Genomic DNA, 15,263 nt, shown 5'->3' on the forward strand with positions numbered 1-15,263 from the left:
CAACCAACAAGCAAAATAGTGTACTCTTCTCAAAGTAGGGATGGGCATCAATTTCCCTCGAACACCTGTACTTAACTACTTTGTTCAATCCAACTTCTAGTAATTTCTTTTACTTGTTAAACATAAGTTGCTTTAAACCCTAAAAGACTGAAACAACTAAGAGTTTTCTATCTAAGTGTAAGACTTTGGCAAGAAGTAAAATGTATCTCGAGAACTGAAAAGCAAGTAGGTGGAAAAAGGACAACAGCCTGGATAGTAAAGCAGGACTCTGAGAATCCATTTAGCATAAACATTCCCCAGTATCTGCCCTCTGATACAACCGAGCCCTGAATCTCAGAGGTAAGTAAAATTATAAATGGTCTACCTGGCTATGTCCCCTTCCTAGATCTACATCATGCCCTGCTGCTCTGCATAGTAAGACCTAACCTGTCCATCTCAGGTCTGCCTAATTGAAGAGCAGACCCAGAGAGGGAGAGAGTGGCTTGGGTTTCAAACTCCAAGCTGCTGGCGATTCTGCGAAACTCCTTGCACATACTTCTGAGCTCCCACTCAAAGAGAAATGCAAAGCATAAAAACAACGTCCATCACTGAAGTTGCCAGAGGGCAATGAAAACTTCACTGGTTTGACTCTAGGGAGCCCTCCCGGCAGTTGTCCCTAGGTAGGGGTGACAGGGCAGGTGTCACAGAAACGTGAACTAGAAGCTGCCTGGAAAGCTCTGGGCCAGGACTCCCAATCAGGTGCCTGTGGCACCCTCCCCACGCTGGCCCAAATGCCCCCAATTAGGCGCTAACAAAGAGCAAGCTGAGCAAATACATCAGTCAGAGGGCTACGATGGGAAAGAGGTACATTCAAATTGATGCAAACCCTGAAGCTGTTGAAGTCAAACACTAGTACTCTCACAGCAAGGATTGCTAGAGGAAATGAGGGCTTGTTGAGTATGTGTGAGGACTGCCAAAGCTATCAGGGCACCAGGTTATTCCACAAACTCCAGAGGATTGTTGTCTCTGGTCTGCAGAGGGGCCAGGAATCACCGAGAGAAAACCAATGATAGGTACCCCAGGGCTTAGAGGTAGTTTGATAGGGCAGAGAATGAAATCACAAGTCATGCAGTACACCAGCCTTGCCCCCGCTCTGCTTATTTAGAAGAAGGTACAAAATACAATAACTGGGAAAGGACTACAATAATGCAAACTAATGTAGTTTGCTGTATTTGTTATATCATCCATTTTTGTTAGAATGAGATTTTTTTTACTTTATTTGTTCTCACAACATGGCTGCACATCTCTGGGCAAATACTGTTATTTATCGGCCATACAGAGAAAAAATTTAATACATCACAAAGAATAACTCCGATGCAAATACTCACGTTTTCCCTCATCTACAGATTGTTTTTTAGTAATTTATCAATTAGGTAACTGGAAACCTAAAATATGCTGTATACTCAAATGATGGATAAAAGGAAATGTTAGGAAAACTCAAGAGATGCTTTACAGCAAAACCAACTTTAGTCCTTTAGACACTCAACTATTTGGGTAAATTTTTTTCTTACTTGGAATTTCTACAATTAATTTGGCCATTACTTGATATTTATAGAGTACTTTAAAATTCCCCAGTGTTTTATAATCACTGCTTAGGTTTTCTTTACAACATTCCCAAAAGTTGTAAGCAGTAAAACTTCTCACCAGGAACTGAACAGGAAAGTCTAAACTGCCGTTAGAAAAGATATTCTTATAAGGTGTTCTGGGTGGCAAATAGAGTAAGGAAGTCAGCTGCTTATTCGTTTTACCAACTTAATTTGGAGTAAAGTCTGCCAGCATTTATTTGAACTCAGCTGTGACATTCATCTTCCATGGTTTAATTATGATGAATTATAACAAATCCTGGCAAGGAATTAAAGTTTAACATAGGGGTCCTGAGATCAAGTCCAAAGTTGAAAGGACCTACAAAGGTCAGCAACTCCAGAATAGCTCTGAAAGGCAGGCCACATCTGACAGATGGGAACTGATTTTAAAGTTTTCCAAAAACACCCTTTCTTCAACCCTTTCCACTTTAATGTCTTTTGGTACAGAAATATTATTTTCCTAGAGCCAACTAAAGTCCAGGCTTTATTTAATATATGCTAGCTTCCTCTGGCTCATACCTCATTGGAAATGGAGAAATTTGGTTACAGACTACTTATAATAAACTTAGAAAGGAATATTACCACATGTTCCACAACTATTTACTTTTTCAATAGATGTGCTTGTTCCTAAGACGATATGACCTTAACTGAGCTTTTTACTTTGCATTTCCAGGCTCAGTTGGGACTGATCTGAACAATTTCTACATATCATGCCACAGCATAGATAGTCTTTAAAAAGAGTGGCAATAGTGATTGACAGAAGTTAAATAAATATTGAACTCAAAAATAAATCACAATGACACCATTGCAATACAAGCATTTAATGAGTCTCTACTCTATGCTTAATACTGAGAAGTGGTTGCTTCATGTTATAAAAAAAGAGTAGTTTCTACCTACGAGAAGATTGATATATATTATGGAAATAAAAGCACATTTTAAACATTCAAACAACTGAAAAATCAATATAAGAAAAACACAAACTGTGTGGTTTAGACAGAATTAAGAGACAGGTCAATGTGAAATAAGAAAGATTTTAATGGAAGAGATGGGACTGAACTGAAACTTGAAGGAGTCGTCTATATAATAAGAGAAAGAGAAGGAAAACACATTCTCAATAAAGGAAGCAACACATGTAAAAACTACCTAATTGGAATGGCCTAGTCTTAGGTTAATGATAGAAAATGCCTATGTGAAATATTTCACACCGTGAAGCAAAGATTAACTTGAATAAATAGGGAAAACTATCCTTTAATCTCATGTAAAGGACATAATTGTTCCATGCATGAATTTTGATCTGGCTTGGAGATTAATATAAAAAGGCAAGACAATGAGCAATGACATGACGTGTGATGTCAGTAATTTAATGAATAATAAAGACACAAATAGGTCCACCGAGAAACAGAGGTGAGATGACAGGAAGGAGGTGATTTGATGGAAAAATATTTTAAGACACAAGAGAGGAAAATAAAATTAGATTTTAAAAAGTCCATTAAAGGTAAGTCTCTTAATAAATAAAGAGAAATGAAGACAAAGATTACCATAATTAAGGAAATCTTATTGTAGAATAAATCTACCCTCTCTCCAACTACTGTAGAAATTTCTCTTTAAGCTCCTCTCTTATATTTGCTTCTTGACCCTCTTATTTTCCTAGATTCTTTACAAACTCTCCCAGGTTTTGCTTATTTATTCACTGGCCTCAACTCTTTTGAGCATATGTACTTCTATAAAACAAACGTGGGCCTCATATTTACTTTTCTGTTTTTGAACTTCTGGCTGAATGTTGTCAACAGATGTTTCATAGACCATCCCCAATATTCACTACATCAAAAAGAGAATTCCTACATTTTCTCCAAACCCAGAGCCTCTACAGCAAACCTCTATGTCCTCTATTCTGAGGCTATCAAATAATTTAAGTCTATTTCTCGCCCCACGTTCCTTATGGCAGCCTCTCACTGAACCTCTCTGCCTCCAACTTTTCCCATCTTTAATCTATATTTAAACCATATGTTTGATTAAGCCACTTCACTACTACAAAATTTTAGTGAGGTCTTTTTTTGGCTCTAGAACATATTCCAAATTTTATAGCATAACATCCAAGACCCCATTCTCCCTTTTCCATATTTTCTTTCCGGACACCATACAACATTAGTGTCTTTCCACTTCTAGAACATTATCTGGAAATATCTCTCCAATATGGAGCCATGACTACGGACATTTGTCTATATCTGAAAACCTTCAATTCTGTTCCCTTGGAAAACTTTCTATTGTTCAGAAGGCATCTTCTCCTTTGACCTCTCACCCAGATTTATTTAATGAGTAGCTCCTCTAAGTGACTGCTATACTTACATATAGCTCTACTGGCAATTTATTGAGTGACCACTATACTTGCATATTGTTCTACTGTCAGCTTATCAAACTATCAGACTGCTGGTCCGCAAGTTTCAGACACACAGCTGTTCAATAAACAGCTATGAGATTTTAATTGTGACCTTTCCAGTAACCTACAGAAAGATTAAAATTCCCTAATTTCTAAGGTAAGAAATTATGCGTACTTATCCAATTTATTTTTATGAACCTATGTGTTTCTTTGCTTGTGAGATTCTTCCTAATCTTACTATCACACTCTGAATAGTGTCAGTTCATTAGGCACCCAAAAAAACAAAAAATCAATCTAACTGCATGGTTTCTATCACAAAGAAAGAAAAAACAGTAACATTGAGCACCACTGCAGTGCTATGCACACAGCAGCTGCTCTCTTCATGTTGCTTACAAAGATTTCTAATATAACTAGTTAATAGAACTACTTTGGAAAGAATATTTGGAGAAAGTAGAATACCAGACTCCAACATAGTTTAGGGTTTTTATGAAAACTGGATGTTATACAGTAAGAGTTCAGGCACTGGAGTGAGACAGAAGAACAACTGATATCTAACTTTTCAAAATTCACATACTTCATATGGCTGTTATGAAGATTAAATGAAATAACACATGCAGCAAAGCTGGCATATAGCTACCTATTTTGATCATTACAATGATTGTGATTGCATTATCTATAAACTTTGGACAACAGAGGAAAGAACATGGACTGGAGAATCAGAAAAGCCTAAGTTTAAATATTTGCCAAAAGTGTGACCTAAGATAGTTAATTAGTTTCAGTAATTTCCTTTCTTTTTTCTTAAATGCATCTGTAATTAACATTACATACAACTTCATACTTTTCAAATGAGATAGACATAGCAACTAGGATGAAAACTGGCACACAGAAGATACTAAAAGAGTTGCTTCTTTTCTTTTCCCCTCATGAAAAAGGCCAATGTTTCACTTTTATTTTTAATAGTTTGTTTTTGAAGACAAAATACCCTCTACTAGTTATATCAGAATTTAATAGCCTACTTACTCATAATAGAGAGTGTTAGCTTTAGCCAGAGGCCCTTCACTAGAATAGTATTTAGGTTCTGATTTTTCTAAAATTAATAATAAATAGAAATTTAGGGGACACAGAATTATGCCACAACAGTAAGAGATTTCAAAGTATAGCCTCTGTGATTATACTTGAGTAGCCCCGAAGTCCTTAAACCTCCAGCAATTTTTGTCCCCTCTCCACAAAATTTTAAAGAAACATATGAACAAATAATGAAAACCCATGGATCCCTATTATCACCTAACTGCCAATATATTTCCACTAATACCTAGATTTACTTTGAGAGAATTTTTTTAAACAACAAATTTTCATTGTTCTAATCCTACTCTTGGTGATTCAGACTTACAACCCTGATATTTTCATTAATTATGAAAGAATAAAGAGATAAGTGAGAAATACTAGAGCAGTGAAAACAAAAGGGAAGAAGAACACTTCCTTTATTAAACTCAATTATTTTAACCAATGTTTTGCTAAATTTATTTGCATGATGTATAAATTTCTAGTTATTACACATTATTTGTAGCAGAGAAGAAACAATGGTAACTACACATTTTTCTTTATGATTTTAGATGTTACCAAGAATTCAGTATGTCTTAAATAATCTGTATGTGTCTTCCCTCAGTGAAATCAGTGCTTTGAGAGGATTAAATACAGATTTTTTAAAACCAATTCTGAGGGTACATGAATATTCAATTCCTAGACTGTCTTTCTAGAAAGGCTAACAGAGACCTCTCTCACTCACTGATATGTGTTTTGGGTTTTTTTTGTTTTATTTTAACTGAGGTCAATTTACTGGCAAAAATGGAGGACAGAGACTTTTCATTTCTACCACCAGGATGTACTTTCTTCAATATCTCTTCTCCTGAAAATCTCATAAAAGTTGGAAAAAATAATTTTGATTAATGACCTAATTTGAAGCAAAGCAAGTTTGATTAACCAGCACTTTCCTATGACGTGTGACTTTTGGAGCAAGATCTTTTTGTGACTGTTTTTCGGTATTTGTTATCTGTTAAGTACCTGCTAAGCTTTCTAAATACACTAACTATAAGTTTGTCAGAATTCATTGATTTAAAATATTTTCCACAGTTTTACAGAGGAACAATTTAATATTTGTCAGTAATTTGCCTTTCTCACAAGCCATAACTTTTGTACAGTTGAATCAGAATCTGATTTTTCTATGCATATTGAGTATTATTAGCATGAATATGATTAGATCCAACTTAAAGATGCCACTTGTTGCCTAACCACAAATTCCCATCCCCTTGCTGTTTTCCAATTATTCTCTTTGTGTTTGGATTTCAACAGTTTGACTATGATACTTTTACTTGTGATCAGCCAATAATTGATCAAAAAATTACCTTAAACACCTTGAACTATTAAGTTCTTTAGTAAGCAAATACAGACTAAGAATGGATATAATACCATAAGCTTTATCCTCGAGGTGAATGTGGGCATATTTAGGTCAATAGATTGTGTTTATTGACATTAAAGTGGAAAAGTTGAGTTCAGCTACTTGAGGTATAGGGATAACTAAAAAAAAAAAAAAAATCTGGGAAATTGTTTCCTCAGATAAACACAAGTACCAAAATTATGCTTCACAGAATCTGGGAACAAATAAACTCTATTCACATCAGGTAACGCAGCTCCCAACTCTACAGAACTATTCTTTGAAGAGCTCTAAGACCATTTGCTTTTATACAAAAAATAAAAAGAGAGATAATCTCAGGGGATGGTACATAACCACTCTAACTATTATTTTTAAATTTAGTGTTGCCAACAGTGGATGCAAAGTCTTCCTTTTTGGCAGAAATAAGGCCAAAGAATTTCATTGTTGTGAATTACCCACTGTAGAAACTATTCTGTTCACATCCATAATTTACCATAATAAAAAGATATATCCCTAAGTAGCAAAAGCAGGCCAAAAATATATGAAGTTGGATGGAGCAGATGTTATTGGTACAATGAAAAGACAGGGTCAAAAGGAAGAATAGAATATTCTTATCAAGAATAGAATTATTCACCCAGTTAGTGAGTGAACCTCGTTTTCAAAAGTAAGGATGAACTGTAAAAAGCGTATTTTTATTTCTATGATAAGAGTCCTTTAAGAAATCAGAGTTTCTTGTGAAAAATCCATGAGGATTGTACAGTCATAAAGCTAAGTCACATTATATTATCTATATGTTATATCCATTATTTTAAAAAAATCAGATTATCTATATTGAACTCTAGACTGCCTCATTAAAATTAGATAATTATAAATTATTTGATATTGCTTTGGGAGCACTTACCATACCATTCTTGCTATTAAATACAATCAAGTTTTATTATTTTTTTTAATGTTACTGGCATTCTGACTTCAGTCACTGACCTGTTTTTACTTTAACTTTAATGTTATCCAATAACTGCAACAGACCATGGGGAAAAATAAGTTCCAAAAGTGTTCTCTACTACTCTTTATGCACATTTTGATGTAAAAAAAAAATGAGTATTTTGCTTTGCATTCAGTCAGAATAGCTCCACTTTTGGTCTACTTTTTAGCAGATGTGTGTATGTGTGATTCCTGGGAATGGTAAAGACCATTGCACATATGTTTATGGCCAACACTTTCACCTTGATACTAATATAGGAAAGTATAAAATCAGAACACTTTCATTTCTAATGCATGTTGTATGATGACCAGAGGGGTCCAATAAGTAAATAAATAAATAAGCAAGCAAGGAAGGTTATCCTTAATTTCCTTTACTGTCGTGTTAGATTGCTTTGATTCATTCTTAAACTAATCCTTTTCTTAAATTGTCTCCCAAATGTATCTCTGAACATAAATAGATGCAAAGTGTCATCTGATAAACCATCATCCAGAGAAAGCTACAGCAAACTACAATGTGGTTAGAAGCATGAAACTACAAAGGAGGGAATATCAAAATTAAAATTCTGTCAAACTGAATTTGTTATTTTAAAATTTTCATTCTTTCTTGAATCAAAAAATCTAAATCTTTCTTCCTTAATTCTCCATATAGTGTGGCCTGTGGCTGAAATCCTCCAGACTATAATAGGTCACTCTAGAGAAACACTTTTCATTAGACAAGAAAGATGGAGGAACAGAGGGAGGGAGAGAGCAAAAGAGAAGGAATGAAGGAAGAAAACAAGCAAGCAATGCCTCAGGAAGCTATAATAGCAAGTGGGAATGGGTTGAGTTACAGAGCAGCAAATTTTGATTCTTTATGCCTGTACTGTCCCATAGTATAATAAATAAAAAATTACTCTTCGGAATTACAAGATTTGAAACACTAAGAAGTTGGACAGACATGTTAGCTCTAGTGCATTATATTTTTTAATATATCTTTAAAAGGGACCGAATGAAACTTAAAAGCTTTTGCACAGCAAAGGAAACTATAAACAAGACAAAAAGACAACCCTCAGAATGGGAGAAAATACTTGCAACCAAAGCAACTGACAACGGATTAATCTCCAAAATATACAAGCAGCTCATGCAGCTCAATAACAAAAAAACAAACAACCCAATCCAAAAATGGGCACAAGACATAAAAAGACATTTCTCCAAAGAAGTTATACAGATTGCCAACAAACACATGAAAGGATGCTCAACATCACTAATCATTACAGAAATGCAGAGCAAAACTACGAGATATCACCTCACACTGGTCAGAATGGCCATCATCAAAAAATCTACAAACAATAAATGCTGGAGAGGGTGTGGAGAAAAGGGAACCCTCTTGCCCTGTTGGTGGGAATGTAAATTGATACAGCCACTATGGAGAACAGTATGGAGGTTCCTTAAAAAACTAAAAATAGAATTACCATATGACCCAGCAATCCCACTCCTGGGTATATACCCCGAGAAAACCATAATTCAAAAAGAGTCATGTACCAAAATGTTCATTGCAGCTCTATTTACAATAGCCAGAACATGGAAGCAATCTAAGTGTCCATCAACAGATGAATGGATAAAGAAGATGTGGCACATACATACAATGGAATATTACTCAGCCATAAAAAGAAACGAAATTGAGTTATTTGTAGTGAGGTAGATGGACCTAGAGTCTGTCAGACAGAGTGAAGTAAGTCAGAAAGAGAAAGACAAATACCGTATGCTAATACATATATATGGAATCTAAAAATAAAAGTGGTTCTGATGAACTTAGGGGCAGGACAGGAATAAAGATGCAGATGTAGAGAATGGAATGAGGACACGGGGTGTGGGGAGGGGGAAGGGTAAGCTGGGACGAAGTGAGAGAGTGGCATGGGCATATATACACTACCAAACGTAAAATAGATAGCTCGTGGGAAGCAGCCGCATAGCACAGGGAGGTCAGCTCGGTGCTTTGTGACCACCTAGAGAGGTGGGATGGGGAGGGTGGGAGGGAGACGCAAGAGGGAGGGGATATGGCGATATATATACATGTATAGCTGATTCACTTTGTTATACAGCAGAAACTAACACATCATTGTAAAGCAATTATACTCCAATAAAGATGTTTACAAAAAAAAGTTATATGTATGGATACAAACCCCAAACCTCCCCGCCACTACCATGACCACCTCTGAGATACCCTTACAGATTTGGAGGCACCTAGAAACAAAGATACAGTCCAGTGCCGGTGCTACTTAATTTGCATTTTTCACGTACTTGTGAACGGGAGGTCAAAATGAAACTCTGCACACAAAAGAACAGGAATTGAATTAGTTCAGCCTCTACTTTTATTAGTCATCTAAATGTTGGAGGTCGGGTGGGGAGGGATATGCATGTGCATAGGAGAGAAAGAGAAAGAGAGAGGGAAAGAGAGAAACTGAAAATTTTGAATGTTGGGAACCCTGGTTGTTAGTACCTTTATGCGTTTGCCTGCTAATATAGAAAGCAATAAGAAAATATATAAACTTGGAAAAAAACAAAGCAGAACAGCCTTACTCAGATAAGAGATGTCTGTAGAAATTTGAAATGTTAAAAGAAGCCTTTCAGAATGGAAAGATGGTTGTCTTTACAGTTTTACAAAAGAATTTGCCTTATTTCTCCCTGAATTTTACTGAGAATGAAGCAATAAAATTTATGTAACTTAGCCAGAATTTAACTTCCCATTTCTGTTAGAGCTTAGCATCTTTAACAAAGTTTGTTTTTCCCCCTTATGTTAACCTCTGCACTGATTTCTCTCATTTAAACAAGAACACACCTGATTAAGGAGCAGATGTCTTGTCCCTGGGTGGCTGGTTTATTTTTACATAACTATTATATTACAGAAAAGAGACTAAATTTGCTAATAACTGTGCTTTAGTTAAATAACTCTTTGATCTTGTCTTTTCCACTTCTGACAAGTGAACGTATCATATTCCATATACAAAACAATAATACTGCCATTACCAAAATCAGCTGAGAGTTTATAGGAAAAGGCTCTGAGCTCAAACACAGAAATTCTTACCTGCTGACTAACCTTGAAAAGGTCCCTTAACTGTTCCTAATCTGTGACACACAAGAGTGAAAATACATTTCAGGGTTGTTATGGAGGGTGGGCTATACTGGGCTATGGCTGCCATGAAAATATTTAAGAGTATTATAATATTATGGTTGAAAGTTTCATGGCTTGAGGTAATGATTTCAGCTTGGATCCAAGAAGGGAATGGCTCTTCCTGTCCAAAAGCATTTAAAAACTCCCTGCCTTGTTGCCCTCAAAACACACAGGGAAAGCAATCACTTTAAAGAACTCAATGCTGGGATCCATTATTGCATTTAGAAAGCAAAGGGGTTATAGCACTGCAGAGTTTTTCTTACCTCTAAATTTATTAAGTCAGCTGGTCTTAAGGAGAGAATAGTGTAGGAAGAAATGTCTTCTAAATGAAGGCGAAAAAAAGAGAAACACTCAAGATTGAAAGACTGTAAGTTAAATACATATACAAGCAAAAACAAAGAACTATTTATGGTTTGGATTTTTTTCACAAAGCAAAAAACCCATTGTCCCACAGCAAAAGATGAAGAAACAAGACAGATAACCTTGGGGCTGTATAAACTGTATAAAACACAGATCTGGCCTTTATGAAATTTAAAAGTTGGCTGTAGAATATCAAGGTGGCAAAAGCCAAGCGCCAACTGCATTATGAAAGTACATATGGTGGACTGAGAGTTGAAACATATGCTCACATGTTAAAAAGGAAGTTCCATTACCAGAGACCTAAGAAATATTTTTAATTCCCTAAATGTGGTACCTACAGACATGGCTGCCTCTGGTTTCAACTACTGGTAAGGTTCTAGGAACAAGGCAGCTATTGGTGCAAGGGAAAAGGGCCAGGTAGTTACCCATTCTATTGGCTTGAGGACCAGAGAACTGATCCAGGCACCTCCTCTTCATTCAACCCTGTACTACCCCCATCACCTCTTTAGGACTAAAGTGAGGTGCCTATCCATCATAAAACATCTGTGCTGGAATGTGTTAGGTATCCAAGGCTAGGATTGAGTACACAGACCCTTGTACAACTGTTTACCTTACATGTCTATCTTATCAGCCTGCCTAAAGCACAGCTCTACCTCTCATTCCATGCTTCCTCTCAGCAGAGAACAGCAAGGAGACATTGGGCCGGGAGACATATACATACACTAGATAAAAGCCTCGTATAGAACAAGCAAGCTTTAGGTCCCTGTTCTTGGAAAAAAAATGTTGGGAAGACTGTGTCTCCTTGAACAAGACCCAGGAAAAGCCTGAGGCTTTTTTCCAGTTGAAGCATCAAGGTGGTGCCAATACCTAGAGCTCAAAATCATCATTAGACAGGTGATCACACACAGCAAATGAAAAGTGGCTAACAGTAGTAAACTCATCATTGGTAAAATGCATATGTTTTATGAAAACCAAAAGCATGAATATTGATTCCTAAGATTGAATATCTTCCTTCACCACAGCCAGGACCATATGACATTTAGGGTAAGTCACTAAGTTCAATATTGAACTACCAATTTCTAGAGTTTCAGCCACCCTTTAGACACAATAATATTTTTCGGTAAAGGCTATGATAAATAGAAGAATTATCACATAGGGAAAGTCACTATCCTACATACACAAGATAAGGATTGATAGTTCATCATTTATTTGGGTTTTAAAAAGCACCGGTAGTGAGACGGGGGAAGATGGCGGAAGAGTAAGACGTGGAGATCGCCTTCCTCCTCACGGATACACCAGAAATACATCTACACGTGGAACAACTCCTACAGAACACCTACTGAACGCTGGCAGAAAACCTCAGACCTCCCAAAAGGCAAGAAACTCCCCACGTACCTGGGTAGGGCAAAAGAAAAAAAGAAAAAACAGAGACAAAAGAATAAGGACGGCACCTGCACCAGTGGGAGGGAGCTGTGAAGGAGGAAAAGTTTCCACACACTAGGAAGCCATTCCGCAGGCGGAGACTGCGGGAGGCGGAGTGGGGAGCTTCGGGACCGCGGAGTGGTGCACAGCGACGGGTGCGGAGGGCAAAGCGGGGAGATTCCTGCACAGACGATCGGTGCCGACCGGCACTCACCAACCCGAGAGGCTTGTCTGCTCACCCGCCGGGGCGGGCGGGGCTACGGGCTGAGGCTCGGGTTTCGGTTTTGGACGGAGCGCAGGGAGAGGACTGGGGTTGGCGGCTTGAACATAGCCTGAAGGGGTTGGTGCGCCACGACTAGCCGGGAGGGAGTTCGGGGAAAAGCCTGCACCGGCCGAAGAGGCAAGAGACTTTTTCTTCCCTCTTTGTTTCCTGGTGTGCGAGGAGAGGGGTTTAAGAGCGCTGCTTAAAGGAACTCCAGAGACGGGCGCGAGCCGCGGCTAAAAGCGCGAACCCCAGAGACGGGCGCGAGCCGCGGCTGAGGGCGCGAGCCCCCGAGACGGGCGCGAGCCGCGGCTGAAAGCGCAAACCCCAGAGACGGGCGCGAGCCGCGGCTAAAACCGCGGACCCCAGAGACGGGCGGGAGACGCTGGGGCTGCTGCTGCCGCCACCAGGGGGTCTGTGTGCGAGCACAGGTCACTCTCCGCGCCCCTCTTCCGCGGAGCCTGTGCAGGCCGCCACTGCCAGGTTCCCGGGATCCAGGGACAACTTCCCCAGGAGTACGCACGGCGGGTCTCAGGCTGGTGCAACGTCACGCCGACCTCTGCCGCAGCGTCACGCCGCCTCTGCCGCCGCAGGCCCGCCCCGCACGCAGTGTCCCTCCTTCCCCCATCCCCCAACCCCCGGCCTGAGAGAGCCGGAGCTCCCGAATCAGCGGCTCCTTTAACCCCGTCCTGTCTGAGCAAAAAAACAGACGCCCTTCAGCGATCTGCGCGCAGGGGCAGGGCCGGGTACAAAGCTGAGCTCCTGTGAGCTGTGAGAGCAGGGAGGAGAGGGGGAGGTCTCTCCCGGCAGCCGCGGAGGCGGCGGATTGAAGCTCCACAATCAACTTGATGTGCCCTGCATTGTGGAATACCTGAATAGACAGGGAGTGATCCCAAATTGAAGAGGGGGAATTTAGGAGCGAGATCTGTGATTTTTTTCCCTTTTCCTCTTTTTGTGAATGTGTGCGTGTATGCTTCTGTGTGAGATCCTGTCTGTATACTCTTGCTTCCACCATTTGTCCTAGGGCTCTATCCGTCCATGGTTTTTTTAAAAAAAAATTTTTTTTTCTTAATAATTAATTTTAATTGTAATAACTTTATTGTACTTCACCTTCGTTCTTTCTTTCTTTCTTTCCTTCCTTCCTTCCCTCCTTTAGACAGCGAATCACCCCAGGTTGAGGAGGTGGTCTCTGGGAGCAGGATTTATGATTTTTCCCCCTTTGCCTCTCTTTGTGAACATGTATGTGTATGCTTCTGTGTAAGATTTTCTCTGTATAGCTTTGCTTCCAACATTTGTCCTAGGGCTCTATCCGTCCATGGTTTTTTTAAAAAAAATTTTTTTTTCTTAATAATTAATTTTAATTGTAATAACTTTATTGTACTTTACCTTCATTCTTTCTTTCTTTCTTTCCTTCCTTCCTTCCCTCCTTTAGACAGCGAATAACCCCAGGTTGAGGAGGTGGTCTCTGGGAGCAGGATTTATGATTTTTCCCCCTTTGCCTCTCTTTGTGAACATGTATGTGTATGCTTCTGTGTAAGATTTTCTCTGTATAGCTTTGCTTCCAACATTTGTCCTAGGGTTCTATCCGTCCCTTTTTTTTTTTTTTTTTTCCTAAATATTTTTTAGTACAATAACTATATTATACTTTATTTTATTTTTACTGTATCTTCTTTCTTTCTGTCTTTTTTCCTTCTTTCCCTCCTTCTTTCCTTCCTTCCTCCCTCCCTCCCTCCTTTCTTTCCTTCTTTGCTTCTTTCTTCCTTCCTTCCTTTCCTCCTTTCCTTCTTTCTTTCCTCATACTTCGCCTAATTCTCTCTACATTTTCTCCTTCTTTCCCTCCTTCCTTCCTTCCTTCCTTCCTCCCTCCCTCCCTCCTTTCTTTCCTTCTTTGCTTCTTTCTTCCTTCCTTCCTTTCCTCCTTTCCTTCTTTCTTTCCTCATACTTCTACTAATTCTCTCTACATTTTCTCCTTCTTTCCCTCCTTCCTTCCTTCCTCCCTCCCTCCTTCCCTCCTTTCTTTCCTTCTTTGCTTCTTTCTTCCTTCCTTGCTTCTTTCTTCCTTCCTTCCTTTCCTTTCCTTCTTTCTTTCCTCATACTTCTACTAATTCTCTCTACATTTTCTCCTTCTTTCCCTCCTTCCTTCCTTCCTCCCTCCCTCCTTTCTTTCCTTCTTTGCTTCTTTCTTCCTTCCTTCCTTTCCTCCTTTCCCTCTTTCTTTCCCCATACTTCTACTAATTCTCTCTACATTTTCTCCTTCTATCCCTCCTTCCTTCCTTCCTTCCTCCCTTTCCTCCTTTCCCTCTTTCTTTCCCCATACTTCTACTAATTCTCTCTACATCTTCTCCTTCTACCCCTCCTTCCTTCCTTCCTTCCTCCCTCCCTCCCTCCTTTCTTTCCTTCTTTGCTTCTTTCTTCCTTCCTTCCTTTCCTCCTTTCCCTCTTTCTTTCCTCATACTTCTACTAATTCTCTCTACATTTTCTCCTTCTTTCCCTCCTTCCTTCCTTCATTCCTCCCTCCCTCCCTCCTTTCTTTCCTTCTTTGCTTCTTTCTTCCTTCCTTCCTTTCCTCCTTTCCTTCTTTCTTTCCTCATACTACTAATAATTCTCTCTACTTTTTCTCCCTTTTATTCTGAGCCGTGTGGATGAAAGGCTCTTGG

The sequence above is a fragment of the Phocoena sinus genome, chromosome 3 (assembly GCF_008692025.1).
Source record: "Phocoena sinus isolate mPhoSin1 chromosome 3, mPhoSin1.pri, whole genome shotgun sequence".
NCBI classification, from domain to species: Eukaryota; Metazoa; Chordata; class Mammalia; order Artiodactyla; family Phocoenidae; genus Phocoena; species Phocoena sinus.